We start from the raw sequence: 23,427 nt of genomic DNA on the forward strand, positions 1-23,427 counted from the left end.
AAAAGTAGCTATACCTCGTAATACCAGCATTATTATAGATCATATGAAAGGGTATTTATTGTAGATGAGCTTAGAAACACATTATATAAAATACTCCTAGAAAGAAAGTGTTTCTAGTTCCACTCAACTCCTTAAAAAAGCAAATCTTTAAAAATTCAACTCTTAAAATATTGCTCATTTGTAGATCATGAACTACCTACACTTCTGATACAACCATAACTAGTATGGCAACCTTTCCACGTAGAAAAGCAATTTCCTTTATTCCTATTAAAAAAAAAAAAATCTCCGGTTTCTAAACTTAAATATCCTGAGTAGCAGATTGCCTGATTGTAGCAGTCCAAGCCATTGCTGGAAGGCGACCCAACAGTGGGATGAGAGTAATTTCACACGTATCTTCTTTTTAAGCAGTCACACATGTTATGACACTGCCCAAATGCCAAAGTGTGAGCAAAAAAACTAACTTTTATAAACTAAGTTTCAGTTGAAGAGCACTATAAAGCTAAAGGAAAAAAAGGCTGCAATTCTAATCCTGAATTTGTTACTTCAAAAGTACAGATATGGTAAAATTGTTTCTATCCAAAAAAAAAGTTTCTATCCTTAAAAATACAATTATGTAAATTTTTCACTACCCTGAGCAAACAAAAATACATGTTATTCTATATAACATATTCACAAAGATATGTCTTTACAGGCCTCTCTTATTAAAATGCTCTAATACTAACAATTTCTAAGTTAGTATATAGTCACTGTAGTAGCTAACATATTCTTCTTTCATTGCACCATAATAAGCTAGTGGAGTCCTTGACTTTTGTTTTTAGGTCAGACCAAAGTTACTCATATGAAACACAATTTGAATTTAAATGTAATCAATTAACAAACTCCAACTGATCATCTGCCCTATTTTTAAATGGAAGTGAACATTCACATAAAGCCAAATGTCAGTTACTAAAGATCCCACTATCCAATGCTCTCACTGCTTTTATTTGTCCCTTCCAACTTACACTTTCAGTTCTTCTTCACTTCTTACTTCACTGAACAGACAGGAGAAATTTGTTTTTAAATGTTGCATAAATCAGGGCACCTGGGTGGCTCAGTGGGTTAAGCTGCTGCCTTCGGCTCAGGTCATGATCTCAGGGTCCTGGGATCAAGTCCCGCATCGGGCTCTTTGCTCAGCAGGGAGCCTGCTTCCCTCTCTCTCTCTGCCTGCCCCCTCTGCCTACTTGTGATCTCTGTCAAATAAAATAAAATAAAATAAATCTTTAAATGTTGCATAAATCAGACAATTACAAGTTGTTAGAAAGAATTCACCTCTTCCAACTTTGTTCCAGATGAATAATCCTAACAACGCTGATGTATATATAAGCTGTTCTATTCAGGTAAGTACCTGGGATCCCAACTCCTCTGGAATAAGTCCTAGCAACCATTTACATTTACTTCCAAACTTGGGTACCTGGATGGACTGGATAAACACACTTTGAGAGCAGGTATTTCAATCTGGAAACAATGGGGGCATTTATCTTCAAAAAACAGAGGCTTACAGCCATTTAATTCTAACTTTAACTTCTGCCACATGGAATTCCATCACTGTGTTAGTGAGGTAGGAATTAAAGCAGACAGACCTAGTACGACATTTACAGCAAGCTAACAACTGCAAAATAAGCCCTTCGTAGCTATACTAAACTATTCTGCTCATTTACATTTCAGAAAGAGCTGGATAGTAGCAAAAGAAGGATGAAACAAAAGCTAATATTGAGTTTGCCGATTATCTTCAATTATTTATATTTATATGTACCAAATTCCCATTATTTCTCTACCAACTTCACTAAGAGCTATCATTTCACTCATCAGCCTCAGTGACAATGAACACAACATATTCTGTAAAATATTTAGGTAAATGTCACCATTTACAGTTCTATACGTTGTAGTTATTTAATGCCTCAGTCCCAAACCATATTTAAACAATATTTTTTGAACATCCAAGTTATAGTATTTTTATTTTACTTTATAATAAAAAGTTTACAAAGATTAGATGAAGAACTTGATGAAAAAGATCTAAAAATAAAAAATAAAATTCCTAGTACTATGAATACTATCAAGAAAAATACATACTTTCAGAATCAAAATAGAGGATGATGGGAAATACCATATTTGGTGGCAAAATGTCAAAAAATTAGTAAATCTGGGTAAAGTGCATATGAGTTATTTCTACTATTCTGGCAACACTTCTACTTTGAAGTTATTTCAAAATGAAAAAATTTAAACACCTAAAATGAAAGAAAAGGACCATATTTAAAACATTTTCTTTAATATTTCCAATATTTAATAACTAATTGAACAGGCTTCAATGCTACCATTTTTCTACATTCTTCTGAAAATGGTTTCCTAAACTGTGGTAAAGAAAAAAATCTATGACTTCCAAACTCTCTTAAAGATAATCAGGGAGGGCGCCTGGGTGGCTCAGTGGGTTAAGCCTGCGGCTCAGGTCATGATCTCAGGGTCCTGGGATCGAGTCCCGCATCGGGCTCTCTGCTCAGCAGGGAGCCTGCTTCCTCCTCTCTCTCTGCCTGCCTCTCTGCCTGCTTGTGATCTCTCTCTGTCAAATAAATAAATAAAATCTTTAAAAAAAAAAAAAAAAAGATAATCAGGGACTTTGCATTGTCTGCCAGTCTTAAAGTTGTATAATCAAAAAGTTTTAAAATCATGTTTGGTAATACTAGATTTATAAGAGAATAATAATTCAGTATGAAATAACAAACTCCTAAGATTTTTCCATAAGTGAATTCACAAAATTAGCACAAAAAGGGAAATAATTTATAATTTACCATTCTATTACAATGATTGGCACACGTTGGGTTCCAAGTAACAACTTGGTATTATTTACTTTAATCCTAAATTTTGTTTTTAGTTGAGTATTTCTTCTTTCCCATTACAAATTTAATTCAGATTAACATAGTGTTAGAAAGTTAAATGGTCTTTACTATCTAGAAATTAGGCCAAAAAAAAATTACATTCAGTTTCTGAAATTTCTACTTTTTAGAGTGATGAAATACATTTACTTCATTTAATTATTTTAAAATAAGGCAAGAAAGTCTCTGGAGTCCTAAGAAATAATAGTATCATATTTGTATAACATTTATACCTTATAAAATCCTCAAAAATCTATAACCTTGTCTTAGTCTATAATCTTGTTTTAGTCTATAATCTTGCATGCTAGTTAAGAGAGGTATCATAATACCAATTGAATAGGTAAATTTTAAAACCCACTGTAATATTTAATTTAAGACCATCTATTGTCTTATTTTTTTATCTTAAAAACTTTTACCGTTTTTATTTTTATGAACAAAAAGACAAATGCCATGCATTATTATGTTCACTATGAGGATCTCTAAAAATAAAGAATGATAGATGAATTATTTTTTTAAACTGATCAATTAGCAAGGTTGCAATGCAGCTCATTAGAAAGTGAAAATAATCAAAGTTTAGGAAAACAGCGTATCAGGTCACATTATTACTGAAGCAAAAAAGATGAAACACGTTGCAAAAAATTCTAATATACCTTCTTTAGAATCTATCTAGAACTTATGAGATCTAGAGAGGAAAAGAAGAAAATTTTCTTGAGTTACCTATTTTCAGTTTTACTTGTTTTGAATTTGTAGTTAAAAACAGAAATACCTTAGTAAGATCATGAAGAGTCTTTCATTTATAATTTATTATTTTGTGTCTCTGAATGGTGAGGTGAAAATACTTATGTATAATTTTAGTAGTGCTGCAGTTAATAAACTGTGTTGGATATACTCTATTTCAAAATATTTTCTTATATATAAAAAATGAAATAATATACTAAAAAGCACCCCAAACTTGCATAATTTTAATCAAATCTGATAACAGTTTTCCTTCAGTATTTTTCTTCCAATACAATACAACCTAAGAGACTTTTTATTTTCTCCCAAAACATGAACGTTGTCAAAAAAAAGAAAATCCCTTTAAGCAACCAAGCATCAAGCATATGCTTATTTAATTCAGCATCATTGTCTCATAAAAACTCAAAGAATCTTCAAATACAATTGAAATTATGCTTGTTAATCTTTATCATTTGATAATTTAATTAGAATATAAATCTAACATCTTCTAAATATTTAAAAGATATATAGAATATTTAAGAACAAATTAACATGTTCTCAACCTACAGAACACTTTACAATTGATAAATAGGAGACATTTGTCTTTGATATATAGAGTAAATCCAATAAGTAAATAGCCCTCATTTTTAAATGTCCCAAAATGAGCTCAAAATATAACTGAAGTCTGACAACAATGCTGCCCTTACAAACACACATACTTTGTTGATGAGGCCATCTTGTGACATCTATTTAACAAGGGTCGTCAGTAATGAAACTTCTTTGAATCAAGTTCCACACATATCTATCCCAAATGGGATGTATCATGATTCATGAAAAAGGACATAATACTAAGCCAATGAGACTACCCATAAGAAAGATTAAGACCTTCATCTTGTTTACCTGACCCTCTAAAAACTTTAAAGGAGATAAAAAGGTGATCCACTTTTATTAAAATACAAGACAAATACATTTTTAAAAGATTACCAAAAACCAAAGAATTGTATTAGAAATATAACCCATGTTTACATGACAATACCAATTTTAAGCTTTAATTTCTCATGAAATAACTCTATAATAACAATTACTTCTGTCACAGATTACAAATTAAACCTAAAAGACACTTAATAGATGATTAGTAAAATCCTATCTTTCACAACACAAGCACTGTGTAGATGGCATTTGTATGGCAGGCAATCAAAAGTTTATACATACATCATAGCTGTCTTTAAATATGAACTGTTTTTAACATTAAAATACCAAAACAAAAAAGTGAGAAATGTCTTCCAACTCAGAATACTGATTTCTTGTATTCGATGATCCCTACTCATTATTAAACAAACTAGATTCCGTATGGTTTAGCCATGCCAATCAAGTCTATTACTTTTTAAACAGTACTATCATGTTCTAAAAACAAATAAATAAATGATGAATTAAATAACAGCATACCAGAGGAGACCATAAAATAAATATTATATATTGGAAATTATACTTGACATTTTAGAGATCAGTAAGCACTAACTTATACCAAATTATTAAACTATTAGCAATCTTGTAACTTATTCTAAACTCAACTAATTACACAAAATACCAATTTTGACATTGACCCAATATAATTCGGTCCATTTTAGGTTTTTAAAAATTACTTGTTTGGGGCGCCTGGGTGGCTCAGTGGGTTAAGCCTCTGGCTTCAGCTCAGGTCATGATCCCAGGGTCCTGGGATCGAGTCCCGCATCCGGCACTCTGCTCCGCAGGGAGCCTGCCTCCACCTCTCTCTCTGCCTGCCTCTCTGCCTACTTGTGATCTCTGTCTGTCAAATAAATAAATAAATCTTTAAAAAAAATTACTTGTTTGTGTAATTAGGCCATCACATTTAAAATTCTTTATAATAATAATTACAAATCATGAAAAATAATTTCTAGTTCTGACTTATGTTTCTATCAAATCCTAACAGGTATTAAGTGGAACAGGTGTCTCGCTAAATGTTAATTTTCTGATTGTAATTTCCATGAAAAAGTTTTTAAAAACATGTAAAGTTGACATATGTTTCGAAAATTAATCCTGTATATATTCATTTATTTTTTACAGTCACACTACCAAAATTTTAGTCATAACTTTTTAAAAAATCAGATACAAAGAGCACTTTTAATGATAACAAGGACTTTCCTGCAATTTGCTGAAGAAAATACTCTCAAGTATTTTTGGTATAAAAATTAAGATTTATTACACTGAAGATTAACCACCTTAATGAAGTACATAAGAAAACATTTCTATACATCTTGATATGCCCAAATTCACAAAAAAATTATACCAATATGCACATAACACGTAGTCATATTAAAAATATTACCTTAAAGCAGTATGATTAAATTTCTATCCCAAGACCTATAGGGAATTTCTGTGATCAAATCGAATAGTATAATATAGCATCAACATATTTGTACCTTACAAATCCAGGGATTTAAATGCAAAAGCATTCTGTCTATGCATCCTGTCAGTCTATGTACCAGCAAATAAACAATCAGATAAAACTAAACTGTTTTTATTGGAAGTGTATTTGCCAAAATAAAATCCTTAATAGATCATTAAATAACAATAAAATTAAATACATGGCTCTAACCTAAAATGACTTTAATGAAACAGTTCACAAAACATTTCAATGCCTATACATATGATAAAATAACATACTAACAGACAGCTATAGAGTGTGTGAATGTTTTTCCTAACAAATGAACGCTGGGTTCTCTAATATAGAGGAAAAGACCCACACACACAACAAAAAGACATCCTGTATTCTTAGTAATTTTCAACTAATTTGTTTTAAAATAAGAGTAGTGAGTTATAGTCACAAATCACACTCAAAAAGAGAACAATACCACATCCAGTAACTTAATGTCTTAGCAGGTTTTCACCCTTCCTACGTCTTAAATGAAACAGTAAGTTGTACAAATATCAAGCAAAAGTATTTACTAATCTCCTATTATATACCTTACATGGTGTTAAGTGTTAATATCTTTGCAATCATTTTTATTTTTATTTTTAAATAAATCCCAAATAATCCAACGTACCTTAAAAAAAAAAGTATATAGAAAAAAGTGTTCCTCAATAACCAACATGCAAAGAGGCCCTGAAATTTCTGAGGCGAGAAGTGATAACTGGTTTTAAAGACTGACAGCATTTAGTATCTTTTACTGTTTGTATATGATATTTTCAGATACAAGGCATTATTTTAGTTCTTCCTCATCAAAACTGTGTTTAATTCAGCTTTTCTGGGTACTGTATACAACCATAAACAGAAAACAATAGCCCAATATTACAGGCTTGTGAGACTTAGAATTACAGTACATGTAAACAGCACACAAGATACAATTTCTCTCAGACTGAAATGTTTAACATTCCCACCCACAGCATTAAAATCATAAGCAAAACAAGTAATGGTTATGAAAACAATTGCCTAACGTTCATTATATTTATAATAGGACAGCTACAATTAATTATTAAAAGGTTTTTAACATTACTGTTTTAAAAATCACAGAAGAAATTAAATATCCATTTAAAAAATAAGTTATAGCACAACCCCAAAACAAGGCCAAACCCAATCATGACTGACTATGCTTGATTTGACACAGCTGGAACATTCTGCTTTGTCTACTCCCCCTAAAAGACACAAGGTGGGAACAAACAGTGCTGCCTTCCAATGGTTTTGTTCTACACAGACAGACAACAAAGAAGTTTTTAAATAAGCCACTCTATTTAAATTTTTCTTCTACATAATTGTGTTAAATTACATAACCATAACCAATCTTGTTCTTACTGATCATTCTAAGTGCAGAATGGGCAGAGATAGTAATAGGGGGGAAAAAATCATCATTCCCATTAAAACATTTTAAAATACATCAATATGTACTTTCTATGAAATTTTCCAAGATAGGAAAATTATCAGTGTTGCATTACTCCTACAGTAAAACAAAATTAAGTATCATGTTTCTTGGATTAAAGCATTCCCAGTTTGATTAGAAAAAACAACTACCATTATGGGAAGGTTGTATGTAATAAATTTTAACTGTGTACTACAATGCAAAAAGTATTAACAATGAGACAGTTTGAATTATTTTTTTCAACAGAATTTACTTATAAGAAATTCAAAATAATATGAACATTTCAATGTTTTAATAGCAGCATTACACTGTATTTCTTATATGCAAAATAATTTTGAAAATACTTATGAACACCCCTAAAAATATATTTTAGATAGACAAAAAAATCAACAATCAAAAATTATTTTAGTTGGATAGAATTACCTCTCAGAAAAGCAATATAATTTAAAGTTTTTATAACTTCCACTTTTTAAATTAGTTATTTGTAAATGTCTAACTATTACCACACAAAGTAGAATAATTACCTCTAGAATCTATGCTAGACACTACCAAAAAGTGAACAGCAATATTTTTCCTCAAATAAGTGTATCTGAAATGTGGGCAGTGAAAAATAACTTTATCAAACATGGCCCAAAATTGTTTTCTAAGATCCAAAAGTGATCTATTGGCCTTGAGTATTATTTATACATCATTTAAAAACACTCAATTTTGATATTATATTCTTTTAAAAAAATCCATTCTCTTAGCTGAAAAAGAATTTTCTGAGATGATAATGAGATCTTTCTTCATTTAGCGCTGTATATTTATCTCCTACTACTTTCAACTTATTTCATCATTTTTAATCCTCAGTGTTCTTCTGCTCCTTTACCTTGAACATTATTCCTTTCCTTACCTTCTCTTTTACGCCCTTGTTTTTGTCTTTTCATATTTCATTCTTTCTTTAAGCCAGCAGCATATGAAGCCAAAGTAACCTATGTCACACTAGGTCTGTGATAGCTATAAAAAACAAATTCTTACTATTTTTAAGGATAGAAAAACAAGCCAGTTATCATCTGGGAGTGGATGAGGGGTTTTTAACCCACCAGACAAGCCTGTCCAATAAAACTCAGACTCGAATCAAGTGATTATAACTTCTCATGCACACACATAGAGCTCTTGGAAAGCATCCAAAAATTTTTTTTGGCTTCCTCTCTCTTGCTTAGAAAAGAGAACTAAAAACATAATTGAGCTATAACAATTCAATCTCTTTTCACAAGTTTATTGAACACAAAAACGTTGCAAATAAAATCTTTATAAGCTAGGACTCTAAGTGTCTTGACAATTTTTTTAATTTTATTCGATTGTTTTTATTTAAACATCTGAGGGAAGGCTAAACTGTTTTCTGTTTCCCACACATTTTTGCTCCAACTTATTAGAGTATCAATTACTAAATGTGTAATTGCTAGATTATTCAAAAAAGGAAATCCCAGATTTTGCAACTAAAAAAACAAATAACTAAAGTAATTCCCAAAGCCTTTATAAACTTGATTTTCAACATTATGTATTTGAGTTGGCCACTTTCAAATAGTGTCTTTAAAAAAAGATTAACTCTTAACAATTTATAGAGAATGCTGATTTTGATTTCAAAACAATCATACAAATTTAAAGGAAAAGCACAGTTTAATGCCTATCTGCAAATAAAGCTTTATGTCAAATATCTAAAATTAAATAAATGATCACCAACTAGTTCACCTAGCAGGAGTGTCCTAAGGTTATGTATTCAATAATATATCTAAGGAGAATAATTTTGATGTTGCCTACAACTATTGCTTATAAAAATATTATTATTATTATTATTACTACTTACATATCATATGGCACATATGCATTTGTTTATGTTTACTTCTATAGCAATACTCACAGTTAAAATCTTTAATTAGTGAATCAGTATTGCACTGAATTGTAAGAAATTGCTATGAAGTGACTCCAACTAGAGATATATTCACAAATTTTAAAATATTCATTCTGCTTCTCTTTTGAGGACAGAAGAGTAGAGAATGAGCCTTCTTTCCAAATGCTGATTGAATTAAGTGTATGTCTTTTATTGGTGCAGATCTGAAAGAATGGGTAGACATCATTTCCACACTTTTTTCACATTAAAAAAATGGCCTCTGATTTATAGAAATGCAGACTGGTGTTGAATGCTACTATATAAAAGTACATCTGCATTCTATTGTCCTAAAAATGTTCCAATGTCTCTGCCACACAAGAAGTTGTACAATTTATGTTGCTAATGTTCCTATTACCTGAGGTTATTCTAGTACATTCATAAAGTGCTGCTTCTGCCTTTCTAACTACATAACAAACTTCAGAGGCCAAAAAAGGAAAAGATGATTTAAAAACAACAACAACAACAACAACAAAAAACTTCTATGTGGCAAAAATGGGCTACAGCCAAATGAAAAATGGAAAAAAAATATTTAGAGCTCTAATCACATAAAAAAAACCCTAGTACCTTGAATAAATAAAAAGTACCCAAGAATACATAAGAGAAAGATCAGCAACTTGGTAGGAAAATGAGCCATAGATGAATAATTACAGAAAAGGAAATCCCAGTGGTTTTTAAACATGAAAAAATGTCCAATCAGACTTATAAAGCATGAAATAAAAATTAAAACCAAGTCAGATACCATTTCTTGCTTATCAAAATGGCAAAAATCTAATATACTGACAACACACTACAGGCAACGCTATGGGAAACAAGCACTCTAAATCCATTTCCACGATTTATAGGAATACAAAACAACACAACCCCTAAGGAGAAAAACTTGACAATATCTACCAAAATAAGGTATCACCAACAGGTATCTGTACCCCCTGACCTAACAATCCCACTCTCAGAATCTCTTGACAAAGGGGCGCCTGGGTGGCTCAGTGGGTTAAATCCTCTGCCTTCAGCTCGGGTCATGATCTCAGGGTCCTGGGATTGAGCCCCGCGTTGGGCTCTCTGCTCAGCAGGGAGCCTGCTTTCTCCTCTCTCTCTGCCTGCCTCTCTGCCAACTTGTGATCTCTGTCAAATAAATAAATAAAATCTTTAAAAAACAAAAAAAACAACAAAAAAAGAATCTCTTGACAAATACACTTACATTTTGTACAAAATAATATACATGTAAATAACCTGACAACTCTTGTAATAGCAAGAGTGGATATAACCTAAGTATTCAACAATCACGTGCTGAATGAATGAATTATGCCACCTCGAAATAATAAACAACTATATCAGTTATAGAAGAAAAAAAACGAGAGAGATATTATGCATCTGTTATGAGAGATCTGTGAAGTAAAGAAGATAAAAGTGCAATACACATACTAATTTAACTTTTGTGTAATTAGCATGCTATCCTTTGTGTAAATACTATCTACTTTTTGTACAAGAAAAAAATATAAGAATGTATGATTCTACTTTCTCATATTTTCATAAAGAAACAGCAGGTACAGATAGGGGAACAAGATTTCTTGGTATGTACTTTTTTAAATTAACATATAATGTATTATTAGCCCCAGGGGTACAGGTTTGGTATGTAATTTTTAAAAGAATTTTATTTTCAAACCAGTAACTATTCCAAAAAGTGCTGATTTTGCCAGAAGTGAGTGGAAAAAAACCACTACTTTAGCTATCTTAAGTCATTTGTAATACTGCCATCAGTTATTTAATAGATGTTTCCAAAGACAGTAATGAAGTAGCAAGGGCCATATCAATGCCTATATAGTCATTACTTGGAATATTACTTGGAAACATACTGTATGCAAACCTCCTGCAAAAATAAAAAAGACAAACCCCCAAAACTTAAGTTAATGCCAATATAGCATGATTCATTTATAGCTAGAAAAAAGTATACTCTAAATGACTATGACAAGTACTTTTCAATTAAAACTGATAGAATGGGCCCACAGCTAACATCACATTCAATGTTGAAAGAGTAAAAGCTTTTCTTCTAAGATAAGGAATAAAGCAAGCATGCCATTTTTTGCCACTTCTATTTAATATAGTAGTGGAAGTCAAAACCAGGGCAACTGGGGTGAGGGGAGCATCCAAATGGGAAAGGTAGAAATAAAATTATCCCTGTTCATAGATTATATGATCTTATACATAAAATACCCTAAAGATTACACCAAAAAAACTGTTCGAATAAAGGAATTCAGCAAAGTTACAGGATACAAAACCAACACACAAAAATCAGTTGTATTTCTCTACACTAACAATGAAAAAAATAAGAAAACTATCCTACATACAATGGCATCTAAAAGAATAAATTATTTAGGAATAAACCTAACCAAGGATACTGGAAATAACAAAATATTGTATAAAAGGATAAATGGAAAGATAGCCCATGTTCATGGATTGAAAGATTCAATACCATTAAGATGTCACTACCACCCAAAGGGATCTAAAAATTTAATATAATCCCTATCAAAATCCCAATGGCACTTTCTGCAGAGATTAAAAAAAAAAATCTATCCTAAAATGTATTTGAAATCCCAAAGAATCATGAATAGTCAAAACAATCTTGAAAAAGAACAAATTTGAAGGTCTCATACTTCCTGATTCCAACTTATTATAAAGCTACAGTAATCAAAAGTGTGATACGGGCATAAAAACATATAGTCAAACAGAATACAGAGCCCAGAAATAAATCCTTACAAGGGAGGTAAGACCATTCAGTGGAGAAATCTTTTTAGCCAATGGTGCTGTGAAAATTGGATATTCATGCAAAAAAATGAGCTGGATCTTACCTTACACCATATATAAAAATTAACTCAAAATGGATCAAAGATCTAAACATAGAGATAAAACTACAAAAAAGAATTTTAACTGTTTAAAAAAAATAGGAGAAAAATTTCATGACAATGGATTTGGCAATAATTTCTTGGAAGTGCCACTAAAAGCATAGGCCATAAAGTAAAAACAGATAAACTGAACTATATCAAATTTTAAAATGTCTGTGCAGGGCGCCTGGTTGGCTCAGTGGGTTAAGCCGCTGCCTTCGGCTCAGGTCATGATCCCAGGTCCTGGGTTCAAGCCCCACATCGGGCTTTCTGTTCAGCAGGGAGTCTGCTTCCTCTTCTCTCTCTGCCTGCCTCTCTGCCTACTTGTGATTTCTCTCTGTCAAATAAATAAATAAAATCTTTAAAAAAAAAAAAAATGTCTGTGCAGGGGCGCCTGGGTGGCTCAGTGGTTAAAGCCTCTGCCTTCAGCTCAGGTCATGATCTCAGGGTCCTGGGATCGAGTCCCGCATCGGGCTCTCTGCTCAGCAGGGAGCCTGCCTCCTCCTCCTCTCTCTCTCTGCCTGCGTCTCTGCCTGCTCATGATCTGTCTGTCAAAAAAAAAAAAATCTTAAAAAAAAAAATGTTTGTGCATTGAAGGATGCAATCAACAAAGTGAAAAGTCAACCTACAGAACAGGAGAAAATATTTGTGAACCATATGTATCTCTAAGAAGGGGTTAATATCCAGAATATATAAAGGAACTCATAGAACTCAACAACAGCAACAAAAATAATCCAATTTAAAAGTGGACAAAGGACTTGAATAGACATTTCTTCAAAGATATACAAATAGCCAACAAGCACATGAAAATGTGCTAAACATCACTAACCATAAGGGAAATACAAATCAAAATCACAGTAAGATGACATTTCATACCCATTAGGGTGGTTACTATCAAAAATAACAATGTTGGCAAGGACACAGGGAAACTGGAATGCTTCTGCACTGTTGGTGGAAATGAAAATGGGGCAGCCACTGAGGAAAAGAGTATGGCAGTTCCTCAAAATATTAAAAATAGAGTTTACCATACGATGCTGCAATTCTACTTCTGGTTATATACCCAAAAGAACTGAAAGTAGGGCTCTTGAAGAGATATCTGTATATCCATATTCATAGCAGCACTACTCATAATAACTAAAACATGGAAGCAACCCAGGTATCCATTGATAAATGAATGGATAAACAAAATGAGGTATATAGGCCATTATTCAGCTTTAAAAAGGAAAGAAATTCTTACACATGCTACAACATGGATGAACTCTGAGGACATTATGGTAAGTGAAAGAAGCCAGTCACAAGAGGGCAAATATTGTATGATTCCACTTATATGAGGTACTAGAGGAAATCAAGCTCATAAAGACAGAAAGTAGAATGGTGGTTGCCTGGGGCTTGGGAGAGAAGAAATAAATCTTATTGTTTAATTGGTATAAAGTCTCGGTTTTCCAATGAAAAGAATTCTAGAGATTGGTTGCATAACAATGTGAATGAAGTTAACATTAGTGATCTGCATACTTAAAAATGGTTTAAATGGCAAATTTTATGTTATATGTATTTTACCAGAACTAAAAATAAAATAATTTTTAGAAGAGGTGAAAAACTGATATAAAGGTACTACCTTCCCATTCAATGTGCCACCATCAAACTCAGTCACGGAGGAAAAGGAGTGATCAACCAAGAAGTAACACCTTGTAATCAAACCTTATGAAAGAAGCAGAATGCATCAACCGTTATCTCAAGAAAGAAACAATACAGACAGGGAAAAATATAAGACTGAGCAATACTCAGCAAGATGATAGGCAAAAACCTGATCTTAAAAATAAGTGAAAAGACCTGAAGAATACCTGGGATTTATTTTGACAGAAGGGAAAGGGTTAGTATTCCAGGAAAGAGAAGAATAAACAAAGGTTTTTAAAAACTATGAAAAATAAGAACAAAGGGAAAGAGAACTACGAAGATAGCAGCTTCTACACCTTTCCAAAGAAAGTGTTATCATTGAGAAACAGAGTAAATATTTTACTGATTTGTTTGGAACTGATTTATAGGTAAACCCAAGGAGGAAAGGGTGACATCTGACAAGCATAATGAGATACTGCAATTCACACAAAAACAAAGGGGCTAGGACTAAAGGGTTAGCAGTGGAGACTAGAAAAGCAAGGTATCAGTTAAAGGAAACAAGACAGTCTAACCATGAGTGAAATACAGAAGACAGAAGAGAGTAAAGCATAATAATAAAATTTCCTAGTTTATGAGACCAAAAAAATTCACCCATTCAAAAATTACTTTAGAGCAACTATCATATGCCCGGCACTCTTCTGGGCAGAGGATACAACAGTGAATAATGCAGATAAGCAACCTACTCCTATTGAGTTTATACCCTAGTGGAGCAGCATAGTACACAATAACAGAGAAAAAACAGCTGACACTAGGCAACAAGTTTACACAAGACACAAAGCACTTACCATTGAGAAAAAAATGACAAATCTGACTTCATCAAAATTAAAATCTTCTGCTCTTCAAAAGAAAATGAAAGGAAATGAAAAACGAAAGACAGACAAAAAGTAATCACAGTGCATATATCTGACACAATAACTTATATCCAAAACATATAAAGAACTCTTATAATTCAATAAATAACCAAATTTGTAAACAAAAAAAATGGACAAGATATTTGTATAGCTATTTCACAAAAGAAGAGAAAGGAATGGCTAAAATGTACAGAAAAACGTGTTCAACATCATCAGACATCAGGGAAAAGCAAATGGAAAATTACAGTAAAGTACCACTACACACCCATCAGAATACCTAAAATTAAAAAGTCTGACATTACCACCTGTTGGTGAGGATATAGTCAAATAAAGCTATCAAACATTGTTGGAAGGAGCATAAAACAATGGAACACCACTTTGCTGTACAAAATGCCAGCTGTACTCTGGCATTGAACTCTGGCAGTTTCTGACAAGGTAAAATTTAAACAAACCCTTACTGTGTAATCCAGCTATACCAATCCTAGACATTTACTAAAGACAAATGAAAGCCTTTGTCCACTCAAAGACTTGTTCATGAACGTTCACAATAGGTTTATGTAGAACAGGTGAAAAACTGGAAACAACCAGAAAGTCCATTAACAGGTGAGAGGATAAATCGTTGTTTACATTTTGTACCAAACATAAAATTGAGTACAACATTCTCAGCAATAAAAAGGAATTAATAATCACACACACAGAAAATATACTTAGGAATTGTTGCAAACAATCTGTGAACTATAAATGGATCCAAACTGAGATTGAAAACAGCAAAGCAGAAAGCTAAGAGACTAAAAGATCCAGTTCCATAAATCAACTGTAAAAGATACTGAATCGAATCAACCCGAGACCCTGAACTACTTCTACAAAGTTCAGTTATGAGTCAATGAACTTATCTGAGCAAGCTGAGTGAGGTTTTCTGTTGCTTGCAATCAAGTGAATCATAGATGGTATGATGTAGCTCATAACAATGAATACAATATTAAATAGTAAGAAAATTTAACTGCTAAGAATGAAGATTCACGACAAAGAAAATGATAGGAACCCAAGGGAAAAAAAAAATCAATCAACTAGAATCACAGTTGTATATAAGTTACCAGGAATACAAGATATAAACCAGTAAAAAGGATAAATAGAGTTTTTAAAAATCAAGCAAACACTAGTGGTCAAAGATGACTCTTCCAGAATTCACACCAAGACGAAAGGCTCACTGAACTCTAATACATAAAGCAGTTACCTTTCCTCCTTGCCAAGCCGTTCAGTAGTTAAAGCATTCACTATCAGCAAAGCTTTAGCAATGATTTCCTTCCCAATTCCTTCGGTTGTGAAGAGAGAGAAGGGATATAGCAGTTGGGAAGATAATGTGAAAAAAAGGGAAATTATTATTTCATGATGCCCAGATGCTTGTTGGGCAATTTACATATGCTATATCTCAGTCCATTTAATTTTCTCAATGACCAAAACATATAGCATCATCTCCAATTATAAACAAGGGAATCCCCACTCCAAAATCTTTAGGTGCTTAAGAAGGAATCCACAACTTGAAAACTGGTAATGCCAGAATTGGAAGTCATATCTGTCTGGCACAAAAGCTACCTTTTTGCAAAACTCCTGGTGGGGTAAACCTCAAGAGGTCTGTCAAAATGTGTCCCTTTGGCCTGGGCCAAAGGGAAGTATCAGTTACTTTTCATAAGGAAAATACATTCCCAGGGCGCCTGGGTGGCTCAGTGGGTTAAAGCCTCTGCCTTCAGCTCGGGTCATGATCCCGGAGTCCTGGGATCGAGCCCCGCATTAGGCTCTCTGCTCAGCAAAGAGCCTGCTTCCTCCTCTCTCTCTCTGCCTGCCTCTGTGCCTACTTGTGATCTCTATCAAATAAATAAATAAAATCTTAAAAAAAAGAAAAATACATTCCCTAATGATATGAATGAGTATAGAATATCGAATATTTTTTAAAGCACCTTGTTTATTCTTATCTCTACCTCCAGGTGTTGAACTATTTGATGGTCTCAGAAAAAGGCCAACTGAAGATATAGTCACTATTTAAAAGAAAAAACAAAAACATTAGGAATGGAAATAAAGAACCATATGTAGAGAAGACATGCTTCTTGGTTTAAACAAAATTATCAGCAACGTATCATAAAAAGGGCACACAGTGGGGTACCTGGGTGGCTCAGTTGGTTAAGCATCTGAATCTTGATTTAGGCTCAGTTCATGATCTCTGGGTCGTGAGACTGACCCCCAAGTAGGGCTCCACACCTGGCAGGGAGTCCGCTTGAGTTTCTTTCTCCTTCTCCCTCTGTCCCTCTGTCTGCTTGCTCTCTCTTTTTCACACGTGCTCATGCTTGGGCGCACTCTCTTTCAAATACATAAAAATCTTAAGCGGGGGGAGCACATAGGAAAACAGAAAACCAGTGAAATTTGTGGTTCTATCATTTGTTATGGAGGGAAAAGAAAGACCCTAACTATCCAGCAATAATGTATTGTAGAACAGAATATGTAGTATAAATTTTTAAAATAAGAACATATGCATACATATTGTTCTATGCATTGAAAGTTAAGTTATCTGTAAATAATTATCAGAAGGATTAGCAAGGTCTTTCACTTTTCATTTTCTACTTTTCTATATTATTAGAACTCCACAACTATGCACATGCATTGTTTTATGACAGTAAGGGGGCTATGTAGGCATTTTACGTTTCTCAGTATCTTCTTACTTTATTTAAATTCAATTAATATATAGTGTTTATTAATTTCAGAGGTAGCGATCAGTGATTCATCAGTGGCATACAATAATACCACCAACTCATTACATCATATACCCTCCTTAATGTCCATCACCCAGTTACCCCCATCCCCCCACCTCTCCTCCAGCAACCCTCAGATTGTTTCCTATAGTTAAGAGTCTCTTATGGCTTGTCTCCCTCTCTGATTTTGTCTTACTTTATTTTTCCCTCCCTTCCCCTATGATCCTCTGTTTTGTTTCTTAAATTCCACCTATGAGTGAAATCATAATTGTCTTTCTCCAACTGACTTATTCCGCTTAAATACCCTCTAGTTCATCCGTGTCATTGCAAATCTAAGATTTCAATTTTTTGATGGTTAATATTCCATGATGTGGAGATAGATAGATAGATAGATATACACACACATACATACACACACACAAACATACACATACGACATCTTTATCCATTCATCTGTTGATGGACATCTGGGCTCTTTCTATAGTTTGGCTATTTGTAGACATTGCTGCTATTAACATTGGGGTACAGATGCCCCTTTGGATCACTACATTTGTATCTTTTGGGTAAATACCCAGTAGTGCAATTGCTGGTTGTAGGGTTATTTCTCAGTATTTTGTAGAATCCTCCCAAATATATATATATATATATATATATATATATATATATATTTTTTTTTTTTTTTATTTTTTTTTTTTTTTTAAGTAGACTACACATCCAGCATGGAGCTCAGTGAGAGGCCTGAATTCACAACCCTAAGATCAAGACCTGAGCTCAGATCAAATGTCCAATGCTTAACTGACTGAGTCACCCAGGAGCCCCCCAAATATTTTTTAAATTATGGTCAGCTTTTAATATTTAAAAACAACTTGACAGATAAATGGCTAAAGGAAAAATGTTACTGATCACTTAACATGAGACTACTACTCATATATAAGCTACCTAAGGTAATATTTTTATTAATGCTATTAACATGAAAACCACCTCAGAAACACTGGCTCAAGGTTACTCAACAAAGGGATACAGATAATATTTAAACCTTTGTCTTCCTAATTCAAGCTCCAAAGCTTTTCCCATTAATATCACAATTGCCTATTCAAAGAAAGTGTTTTCAAGTTAAAATGTGCTTAGGTAAGTATTTCTGTTTGTATTCAGGTATATCCCTCCTCTTCCAAAAAGGAACTGAGGCAGTTCATAGAAACTTTAACCCTACAAGAAAAAAAGAAAAAAAGTAGAAATGAAAACTAAGGCAAGGGAACATAAGGGTTAAAAACAAAAGTTACTCTATAATAAAAGGACAGAAGTCCTGAAATGCTTTGCCCTAGATGAATTACTAATTACTAATTTGTTTCTTGAGTTCTAAGATGCCAAAGTAAAGATGGACAGGAAACCAAAATGTCTTTTATAAAATTCACAGTAATAAAATAATAAAAGAAAAAAAATGCTCAGAAGTCTTTTCCTAGTACTATGACCAGGGGGAATATTTAACTGAAAGCTCTCAGAAGCAAGGATTCTATGTGTATAGTTAACAATGTCCTTATAAATATCCTAATAATAATTAAAACATTAACTCAATGGGATAATGCCAAAACCCAATTCATTATATTTAATTCTTGAAGACTACAACCCATATACTACCCAAGTACTACTGTGGCTCAGTGAAACAAGTCTTTCTTTAAAAGCAAACTATCGGGCGCCTGGGTGGCTCAGTGGGTTAGGCCGCTGCCTTCGGCTCAGGTCATGATCTCAGGGTCCTGGGATCGAGTCCCGCATCGGGCTCTTTGCTCAGCAGGGAGCCTGCTTCCCTCCTTCTCTCTCTCTGCCTGCCTCTCCATCTACTTGTGATCTCTCTGTCAGATAAATAAAATCTTTAAAAAAAAAAAAAAAAAAAAAAAAGCAAACTATCTTGGGCACCTTGGTGGCTCAGTACTTTAAGCATCTGCCTTCAGCTCAGGTCATGATCCCAGGGTCCTGGGATGGAATCCCAGATTGGGCTCCCAGCTCAGTGGGGAGTTTGCTTCTCCCTCTACCCTTCCCCCACTGCTTGTGATTTTTCTCACACACACACTCTCTCTCTCTCAAATAAACAAAATCTTTTAAAAGCAAAATATCTTTACAAACAACTAAAACAAAACTTCAATTTTAAAAAATTTTTAAAGGGGCATCTGGGTGGCTCAGTCAGTTAAGGGTCTCCCGTCAGCTCAAGTCATGATCCCAGGATCCTGGGACAGAGTGCCACAGAGGGCTCCCTGCTCAAGCAGGGAATCTTCTTCTCCCTCTACCCTTCCCCAGCCCCCAACTCATGCTTCTGCTCTCTCTCTCTCTCTGAAAGAAATAAAATCTTTAAAAATGAATAAAATAAAAAATAAATTTTTAAATTAAGAAAACTAAAAGAGGGGTGCCTGGGTGGCTCAGTTAAACATCTGCCTTCAGCTCAGGTTGTGATCCCAGGGTTGCGGGGTATTACTTTCCTCTGCAGCAGGCTTTAAAGAAAATAAAAGATAGTAAGAAATATCTCCTATTACTTAAAAGTTACTATAAAGTAGGCTGGCATGACCCCAAAAACTGGGTCTGGAAGCACAGTACTGTGTATGTAATTAGTATTCAAGAAATGCTTAAAAATGAGTGAATGGTAAGATATTGGGCTTATAAAAAATCATTTTTTAAAAGTCTTCTTTGAGAGAGAGAGTGAGTGAGAGAGAGAGAGCACAAGTAAGGGGAGGAGCAGAGGCAGAGGGAGAAGCAGAGTCCTCACTAAGCAGGGAATGCGATGCAGGGCTCAATCCAGGACTCCAAGATCATGACCCAAGCTGAAGGCAGACGCTTAACTGACTGGGGCACCTAGGTGCCCCAAGGGCTTATAAAAAAAAATGTAATTTACAATGTAGCTAGTAACCATAAAGAAACCAAGGAGAATATATTTTACAGAATTATACCAACTGAAACTACAGCATCATTTATTTCCAAGCTTTTGTATCATTTTCTAGGGCACAAAATGTCACTCCACTTTCAATCTTCACCTGTAAGCTTAGCTTCTATTCTCTCAAAGATCATAAATCAATGTATTTAATGATGCTGTAACCATGTGATAACTTTTTTCCATTAAATTATCCAAATGATTGGTATGCATTGAGAAAAAAAAAAGAAATAATACCATTATATGTTTAGAAAATTATTTGATACTTCTTTCAAAAAGCAAACAAGGGTGGTGACCCAAAGGGGCACATCTACCTGAATGTTTATAGCAGCAATGTCCACAATAGCCAAACTATGGAAAGAACCCAAATGTCAATCAACAGATGAATGGATAAAGAAGATGTGGTATATATAATGGAATACTATGCAGCCATCAAAAGAAATGAAATTTTGCCATTTGCAACAACATGGATGGAACTAGAGGGTATTATGCTAGGCAAAATAAGTCAATCAAAGTAAGACAATTATCATATCACCTCTCTGATAGGAATTTGAGAGGCCGGGAGAGGGGTCATGGGGTTTAGGGAAGGAAAAAATGAAACAAGATGGGATCAGAAGGGAGACAAACCATAAGAGACTCTTAATCTCACGAAACAAACTGAGGGTTGTTAGGGGGAGGGGATATGGAGAGGGTGGCTGGGTTATGGACACTGGGGAGGATATGTGCTATGGTGAGTGCTGTGAAATATGTAAGCCTGATGATTCACAGACCTGTACCTTGGGGCAAATAATACATTATATGTTAATTTTTTAAAAATGTAAAAAAAAAAAGCAAACAATGGAGTACTGCTTTGTTTCTTCAGGTGTACCTCATATTACAAAACACTGAATAAACCTCAAGGAATGAACTACATGTAGCTTCTCAAACTACAACCCTAAATGCTTTCTGCCAACTGCATTTATTATTCACAAACAATCTCACCAAGATATATATTGGAGAGAAAAGATAAATCAACAGTTAATAATAAATGGACCTCTTGGACTCCTTTGTGGAGCAAACAAAGCATAGTTCATCAGTATAAAAAAGGGGGAAAATGATCTCCATTTTAAATTCCAATTACATTAATCTGAAATCACTTCACCAACCTTATTTTATAAATATGTTATTTTATAAATATATACTTATACAAATATATGTATGTATGCAGGCATACACACACACATTATATGCATGAGTTTTCCAGTTGGATTGAAAAATCTCCTAAAAATGAAGATTGGTACAAAGCCTAAATGTATATCCTACATTCATGGGGGCACCTGGGTGGCTCAGTGGGTTAAGCCTCTGCGTTCCTTCCGCTCAGGTCATGATCTCAGCATCCTAGGATCAAGCCCCGCATGGGGCTCTCTGCTCAGCAGGGAGCCTGCTTCCCCCTCTCTCTCCCTCTGCCTCTCTCTCTGCCTACTTGTGATCTCTTGTCTTTCAAATAAATAAAAAAATCTTTAAAAAAACATGTATATCCTACATTCTTGTAAATGGAATTGATCATAACTTGCTCAGAAGGGAAAAAAATCTGTTGTAATCAAAGTTAAAATGTGCTAATTTGATCTCCATGATATTAATTAGTTCATTCAATATACAAATTATTAGCCATTCTGAATACTAACTCTTCTTAGGTATAATCAACCATATTTCCAAAGGATTACCAAGAACATGAAGGCAATATGTATATTTATTTTTATTTTACAAGGAATCCATGTTAAAAAATAGAAACTAAAGAAAAATCCAGGGGCGCCTGGGTGGCTCAGTGGGTTAAGCCACTGCCTTTGGCTCAGGTCATGATCTCAGGGTCCTGGGATCGAGCCCCACATCGGGCTCTCTGCTTGGCAGGGAGCCTGCTTCCTCCTCTCTCTCTGCCTGCTTGTGATCTCGGTCTGTCAAATAAATAAATAAATAAAATCTTTAAAAAAAGAAAAAGAAAAAAAGAAAAATCCACCTGTAGTCAAGCAAATTTGCCATTTGGTTTGATTTCACCAAAACTTATTTATCAGACCAATACTTACTTACTAACCAATCTAATGAACTACACTGGGGGGAAAAAGACACTTTTCTGTAAATTAGTAGCTCTGAAATCACACAAAGTTTTAAAAATCAACATAAATATGTTAATATAGTTTTTCTCGCCCCCAAAAGCTGTTTTTAAATCAATAGTATAATTAGCAATCAGAGAAATTTAGCTCAATCACTTTATCCCTATGAAAAAAGACAATAGTTGGATTTATTATATTACTAGTGACACATTAAATTGATAAGTAAAACATAAAGGTCATTTGGTAAGCTTAAAACTCACTTACTTCCATACCAAACTGGTAATTATTTAGCTATTCTCCTAACCAGCTACTTCTATCACCTAAAAGAGGAACCTTTCTAACATGTACATCAAGTCACAGAAATTTCTACAATTGCAATAAACCAAAACTAAGAAAAGACTTGCCTCCCTATATTTATAATTTATAAATGAAAGATGCAAACTGTAAGGGAACAACATATAGATATTGTACATTCAATCTAAGTTCTAAAGATCTAAAATATCTAAAAGATCTAAAATAGATCTAAAATAACATGAAAATAAAGCAGAGACTATATCACAAATTGGATGTAAAAAAATACCAAGTTTAAGTTCAGAAACATATTTCCTTATATTGACAAAATTAAATTACTCTTAAATAATACATTAAAATATTTGAGAAAGCACTGTTTTTACCAGTTCATCAATGACCTCTTCAGAAATTTACCCGATTAAAAACGAGTAAAAACTGAACTATCTATTGTTTAGGCACATATACATATGTAACAAAATGGGAAAAATGATAATCATAAAATTCAAGATAGTGGTTACTTCTAGTTACCTGTAAAGGGGAGTCAGAGATGAGAAAGGGAAGGAATACA

At 33.6% G+C, this 23,427-nt stretch overlaps 1 protein-coding gene across 3 annotated transcripts in view; it reads right to left on the reverse strand.

Moving 5' to 3' along the window:
• FBXL17 (F-box and leucine rich repeat protein 17) overlaps positions 1 to 23,427 on the reverse strand; it is a 521,014-nt gene that overhangs the window by 431,287 nt on the left and 66,300 nt on the right. The gene's annotated exons all lie outside the window — the stretch shown is intronic.

This window comes from Lutra lutra, chromosome 5, assembly GCF_902655055.1.
Source record: "Lutra lutra chromosome 5, mLutLut1.2, whole genome shotgun sequence".
Classification (NCBI taxonomy): domain Eukaryota; kingdom Metazoa; phylum Chordata; class Mammalia; order Carnivora; family Mustelidae; genus Lutra; species Lutra lutra.